Genomic DNA, 7846 nt, shown 5'->3' with positions numbered 1-7846 from the left:
AGGCTCCCGCCACCTCGCCTGGCTAATTTTTTGTATTTTTAGTAGAGACGGGGTTTCACCGTGTTAGCCAGGATGGTCTCGATCTCTTGACCTCATGATCCGCCCGTCTCGGCCTCCCAAAGTGCTGGGATTACAGGCTTGAGCCACCGCACCCGGCCCCAATTTTCATGCATACTTGTATACCTAATTTACAGCCTCCTTTTGTAAATCTGTATAGCTTTTCCCTTAACCTACTGGGTATGTATGATGCGAGCCCTGTGCAGCATAAAACCCAACCTATCCTTCCATTCTTTGGAGAACACCTTCAATTTATGCTGGAGACTTTCTCTTTCTGGCTTGTAAAATGGTATCACCAACAAAACTCTCCTTTCTACTATTTAGCTATCCTGTCCTCTTTAGGATGACAAGGTGCTCAGTTACTATTGCAGTATGAATGAATACAAGGATGAACAACCATTGTACATGTATGGAAGATTTGATGGGGAGAGTACACCTTTGTGGGGAACAAGTAGTTATGTACAGTGTGTCGCAGGCTGGAATTGCCCAAAAGTTTGAAGGCATTAGTTTATGTTCTACTCAGGGTGATCATTCAGAGAATCAGTTTGCAGAGAGACAGACTAATCAATATTTTTCAAATGTCACAAGGTCCCTTGTTTATCCCTCACAATAGAAATGTAAAGTGGTGGCTGGAGATTTGAGAGTCTTATGACCACTTTGTATATCTGGATCTGATATTTTATTTACTGTTAGCATCTTGATCCCCAAAGCTCTCCTCTTTTATTCATCATGGTCAATTGGCTGTGACAGAGTATAGACATTTTATAAAGCTACCGTCAGTGCAACGTACCTAGTCTGAAGTGATCAAGGCTAGATTTTGATTTTAGAATATATGAGTAAAAACGTCTTTCAAAGTTAGAGATGATGAAAGCTGTTATTATTGGCATTTTAAGTGTTTCCTAGTGCCCATTTATTCCCACATTCAACAATTTTACTGAATACTTCTCATATGGCAAAGACTATTACAGACACTAGGAATAAGAAGATGAGCCAGACATGTTCCTTGCGTTCAATGAGCTCATAGCTTTGTAGGTGAAAAAGACCTGTAAATAGATACATTATCATGCAACAAGCAGATAATTATAGGAATATCAAGTAGGAAGGCAGTAGTTAACTTTGCTAAATGTTTGAGAAAAATGAAGAAGATCTGGAGTGCTTCCCATTCCCTGAATGCTGAGGCTATTTCATTCTGCTTTGCCTGGTGAGTCATAGGTCCCAGTAGAAAAGAAGCCAGAAGAGCTTTGAAATTTGAAGAATTCAGGCTGTTCCTTTCTGACTTCCCTCATTAGCCATAAGTTTTAACAATTCATTCAATTAGTACTTTTGAGCAAAGGCATGTCAGTTATTTGCGTAAATAGACAACCCCTCTAGCAGTATATAAAATGCCACTTGCAGATTTTTATTATCTCTGTGTTGTCTTGAGCAGTATTGTGATTAAATCTAATTAAATAGATTTATGGTTTGGAACACTAATGGTCATGAATAAATACATGTCCCCTGAAGCTATTTGCTCAATTTGTGTTTTATGTCTTTTAACTTGCTTCAAATATACATATTCAACTTACGCCTCAATTTATTTATTTATTTGTTTGTTTGTTTAAGGGAGGGAAGTCGAACTTGGAACTTTACGCTCCTTGGGTAGAATTTGATTTTCTTAGAATTGCTTCTTGGTGCCCTTATCCTGCTACTTGTTTTGAATGGGGGACTTGTTGTTAGGTAGCTTATTACAAAAGAAAATAGCAATGTATTTTCCAGGCGAAAAGAAACATTTTGCAAAATAAGAAAAAACAAATAGTTAATTTAGAGTTAGATTATACTTCAAAAGGCAGTGAAACAGACAAAAGAAATACAAATGGCCAATAAACAATCCAAAAAACCTTATTTAACTTCACTAGTAATCAAAGAAGTGCAGATTCAAACTGTTACTGGCAGCGAATGTATAGTGGCCTGCAACAACCTCAATTCTTGCCTTCTCAGAAGAAACAATTTGACTCAAGGAGAGACCCAGGCAAGTTTTAGAGCAGGAGTGAAAGTTTACTAAAAAGCTTTACAACAGGAATGAAAGGAAGTACTCGTGGAAGAGGGCCAAGCAGACGTCTTGCTTCTGCTGTCTTGCGTCCGTCCCTTCTCCCTGATTCTTCTCTTGGGAATGGGCTGTCCCCAGGCACAGGGGCCTGCTGGTATTTGGTGCGGGGGTGGGGGGGGTAGGGGGGAGGAGCATGTGCAGTGTGTTTACTGGAGTTGCACCTATGCTCACTTCAGGCGTTCTTTCCTTTACCAGTCAAAAGTCCCTAGGAGATCATACGCCAGTTAAATGCTGCCTTTTTGCCTCTTTGTTTTTTTGACACGGAGTCGCACTCTGTCACCAGGCTGGAGTGCCGTGGCGTGATCTTGGCTCACTGCAACCTCTGCATCCCAGGTTCAAGCAATTCTTCTGTCTCAGCCTCCCTAGTAGCTGAGACTATAGGCACGCGCCACCACGCCCAGTTAATTTTTATATTTTTAGTAGAGACGGGGTTTCACCATGTTGGCCAGGATGGTCTCGATCTCTTGACCTCGTGATCCGCCCCCCTTGGCCTCCCAAAGTGCTGGGATTATTGGTGTGAGCCACAGCGCCAGGCCCGATTTTGGATCTTAATACGCCTGCTCAAGCCCACTCACCCAACTCCTGAGATCTTATTGGGAAATTGCTGATCCCTAGTTTCAGGTTTTTTCTATCTGTTGAGAGAATGTCTTTCCCTGGTGCAGGTTGGATTAGTTATTATTTTAGAGAGACAGTTAATGACAGCCTGACCATCATCTGATGGTCACCTGGAATTTCTGGTTGGGGAGGGGAGTTCTCTCCTGCCCTGCTCATGCCTGCCTAGCTACCTACTATAAAAAAAACAATAATCACATGGTATATTTGACTATTAACAAGAAAAAATGTATAAATCCAAAGTTTGGGCAATTATGAGGTGAAACAATAGACTGTTGGTAGCAGTTAAATTATTAGGCTGGAAACCATTATTATATAATAATAATATAATTAACAACAATAATAATGCAATTATGTAATAAAGATAATTATTATATAATAATATAATAATTATTAATAACAATAAACAATTATCTGGAAAACAATTGGTGATTAAATATTAATTATTATAAAGTATTAATTATTGTTAATAACACTAATTGTTTATTATTACCTGGAAAACAATTATTGGTAATAATTATAAAGAGACACGGGCATTCATATTCTTTAACTTAATAACTCCCTTTTAGGCACCTTGTTTAAATTGTATGTCAAAATTAAGGAAAAAATCTAATATATAAAAATGGCCATCATAGTATTTATGTATTTAATAAAGACTTTACTTTTTAGAGCAGTTTTAGCTTGACAGCACAATAGAGAGGAAAGTACAGAGTGTTCCCATATACCCCTGTCCCCACACATGCATCGCCTCCCCCATTATCAACATCGTCACCAGAAAGGTGTATTTGTTACAATTGATGAGCCTACGTTGATGCATCATAATCACCTAAGGTCCATAGTTTACATTAGGGTTTATTACTGTATTACTAGTGTGCTACATCCTATGGGTTTGGAAACATGTATATGAACATGATAGTATTACAGAGTATTTTACTGCCCTAAAAATCCTCTGTGCTCTACCTATTCAATCCTCCAATGCCCTACTCTCCTACTGCAAGCCCTGGCAACACTGATATTTTTATTGTCTTGATAGTTTAGGCTTTTCCAGAATGTTATATAGTTGGACTCAGAGAGCATGTAGCCTTTTCCGATTGGCTTTTTTCATTTAATGACATCCATTTAAATTTTCTTCATACCTTTTCATGACTTGATAACTCTCCTTTTCTGCACTGAATAAAATTCCACTGACAATATGTAACACAGTTTACTTATCTACTGAAGGACATTATAGTTGCTTCCAGGTTTTGAAAATTATGAATCAAGCTGCTGTAGACATTCATGTGTAGGTTTTTGTGTGGATATAAGTTTTCAACTCCTTTGGATAGTTATTAAGAAGTGAGATTGTTGGACATTATGGGAAGAGTATGCCAAACTGTCCTCCAAAGTGGCTGTAGTGTTTATATTTCCCCCAGCAATGAATGGTAGTTTCTGTTGCTCCACATCCTCTTCAGCATTTAGTATTGTCAGTGTTCTGAATTTTGGCCATTATAATAGGTGTGTAGTGGTATCTCATTACCGTTTTAATTTACACTTCCTGAAAGACATATGGTGTGGAGCTTCTTTTCAGATGCTTATTTGCCATCTTTATATTGTCTATGGAGAGAAATCTTTAAAGTCTTTGGCCCATTTTTTTTTTTAATCTGGTTGTTTTTCACAGTGTTATTTTTAATACCATTTAACTGTCCAGCAGTAGGATAAGCTTTTATATATTTATTTCCTAGAGGAAATATGTTATTTTATTTTTTTTTATTTCAATAGGGTTTTGGGGAACAGGTAGTGTTTGGTTACATGGTTAAGTTCTTTAGTGCTGATTTCTGAGATTTTGGTGTACCCACCACCCAAGCAGTGTACACTATACCGAAAGTGTAGTCTTTTATTCCTCACCCCTCTCCCGCCCTTTCCCTCAAGTCTCCAAAGTCCATTGTATAACTCGTAAGTCTTTCCCCTCATAGCTTAGCTCCCACTTGTGAATGAGAACATATGATATTTGGTTTTCCACTCCTGCATTACTTCACTTAGAATAATGGTCTCCAATTTGATCTAGGTTGCTGTGAATGCCATTATTTTGTTCCTTTTTATGGCTGAGCAGTATTCCATGGGATATGCATATATATAATTTTTTTTTGTTATTCACTCATTGATTGATGGACATTTGGGCTGGTTCCATATTTTTGCAATTGCAAAGTGTGCTGTTAGAAACATGTGTGTTTAAGTATCTTTTTCATATGAATTCTTTTCCTCTGGATAGATACCTACTAGTGGGATTACTGGATCAAGTGGTAGATCTACTTTGAATTCTTTAAGGAATCTCCACACTGTTTTCCATAGTGGTTGCACTAGTTTACATTCCTACCACCAGTGTAAAAGTGTTTCCTTTTTACCACATCCATGCCAGCATCTATTGTTTTTTGATTATGGCCATTCTTGCAGGAGTAAGGTGGTATTGCACTGTGGTTTTCTTCTTCATTTCCCTGATCACTAGCAATGTTGAGCATTTTATTATATGCTTGTTGGCAATTTGTATATCTTCTTTTGAGGATTGTCTATTCATATCCTTAGCCCACTTTTTGATGGGATTGTTTTTTTCTTGCTGATGTGTTTGAGTTTATTGTAGATTCTGGATATTACTTTTCTATTGGATGCATAGTTTGCAAAGATTTTCTCCCACTCTGTGGGTTGTTTGTTTACTCTGCTGATTATATATTTTGCGGAGCAGAAGCTTTTTAGTTTAATGAAGTCCCATCTATTTATCTTTGTTTTTATTGTGTTTGCCTTTGGGTTCATGATCGTGAAGTCTTTGCCTATGCCAATGTCTAGAAGGGTTTTTCTGATGTTATCTTCTAGAGTTTTTAGGGTTTCAGGTGTTAGATTTAAGTCTTTTATTCATCTTGAGTTGATTTTTGTATAGGGTGAGAGATGGGGATCCAGTTTCATTGTTCTACCTGCACTTTTAAAAAGCACTTATTTGTTTCTTTCCCTGCAACCATGCCCTCAGTCCCAAGGAGCAGAGCCACAGAAGCCTGGATGTATTTGGAATTGTTATAGCAGAGGAGACCTTACAAAATTCCCAGGTGAAACCCCAGGCAGGCTAAAGGCCTTATAGAAATTCCTCACTGAATTCTAGCATGGTGTGACCACATTTGCATATGACATGCATGGCATATCCATGCTAAGAGGGCCTGAGACAGCTCCCAAGAACCCCCTGATGACTCAGGTAATGTGGTGAAGTATTCAAAATTTTTTCTTGATTGTAAGATGACATCAGAAATGCCAGAGAGAAAGAAAGAATGAGATAAAGAGTAAGAGAGTTAGAGAAAGAGAGAGAAGACCTGAAAGAATAATGGCACAAGGAAGGAAATCGAGAAAGCAAAATGACCACCAGAGACAGAAGAAAATGTGTTATCCTAGAACATCTTCTGGGGAAAAAAAATACTGATTAACTAAAGCTGGTAAGAAACAGGATTCAGCAGCTAACACCAACAAGAATGAAAAGCCAGAATGATACAGCCTCCCATAATGACCTGATACTTCATAACCTCCCCCTAAAACATGGGGCAGCCATAGAGATTAAAAAAAAAAAAAAGGAGGAAAGCTCTGGATGACTTCAAGAACATCTCAATTACCTACGACAATAGTTCTAAGATAAACTATAAAATAAGCAAGCAATCACTCAATTGACAAAGGTTATGTTTGTCCTCAGTGGAATCAGAACTCCAGGTATGATTAAGTTCGGTGATTTTTAAAATAGAGAAAAATTATGTTTTCTGTATTCCTAAGTTTCGTGGATTAAAATTCATATTGACACAATATGTATTATCAATACTCCTTCAGAAAAGGTTTCCTTCTATTCTTTTAGATGTCTTTCCATTCAAACATTGTAGATGCTTTGGCTTTGAGTGCAGGTGGTTCACAAAAATCCAACTCCTATTGTCAAGGATTTTTTCACTTGCCATAATAATAGCAATGATAAACATGAATAACAATAACAATTATACAGCAGCTGCTAAATGTCAGGAATGGCTGTAAGTACTTTAAATATACAAATTCATTTAAACTTCACAAACATGAAGTAGGTTCCTTTGTAATACCATTATACTAGATAAAGAAACCATGGCACAAAAAGTAAATCACATGCCCAGAAGTGGCAGAACCAGACCAGAACCCAGGCAAGCTCCATAATCTGTGCTCCAAGTCACTATGTCTCTTTCACCAGTCTTTGAAAACTTTGCTTCTAAGACCTTACACACTGTCTGGCACATGAGCATTTAAAAGATACTGATGAAATTAATAGATAAACTTTATGGTATCATAACATTCTAAAATTATTTATGTACCATCACTAATTTAAAAGCTTGTCCTAAAAATCATATGGAAACAAAAAAGAGCCTTCCTATCCAAAGCAAGACTAAGCAAAACGAACAAATCTGGAGGCATCACATTATCTAACTTCAAGCTATGCTATAAGGCTGTAGTCACCAAAACAGCATGGTACTGGTAAAAAAATAGACCAGTGGAACAGAATAGAGAACCCAGAAATGAAGCCAAGTACTTACAGCCAACTGATCTTCGACAAAGCAAACAGAAACATAAAGTGGGAAAACGCCACCCTATTCAACAAATGGTGCTGGGATAATCAGCATGGATATGCCATGCATGTCATATGCAAATGTGGTCACACCATGCTAGAATTCAGTGAGGAATTTCTATAAGGCCTTTAGCTTGCCTGGGGTTTCACCCGGGAATTTTGTAAGGTCTCCTCTGCTATAACAATTCCAAATACATCCAGGCTTCTGTGGCCCTGCTCCTTGGGACTGAGGATATGTTTGCAGGGAAAGAAATAAATAAGTGCTTTTTAAAAATACTAAAACTTTATCTCTTAGACTTTAATGATTCCCACTTCTGATAATGATCCCCATGTCTGAAAATAACCAGTGGCCTGCTTGCTGAAGTTCTGTCAATGAAATACACTAATTTTTCTGTCTTGTGGATGTAGTTTCTTTTCGCAGGAAGTTATTTGCTATCTACTGAGTTAAATGGTCAGTCTAATGACTTCCTTGGAGGTACTTTAGATAATTTTTTTTTTTTTTTTTT

Source organism: Colobus angolensis, unplaced genomic scaffold (assembly GCF_000951035.1).
Source record: "Colobus angolensis palliatus isolate OR3802 unplaced genomic scaffold, Cang.pa_1.0 Scaffold226, whole genome shotgun sequence".
Lineage (NCBI taxonomy): Eukaryota > Metazoa > Chordata > Mammalia > Primates > Cercopithecidae > Colobus > Colobus angolensis.
Note: the sequence above shows the minus strand (reverse complement) of the source record.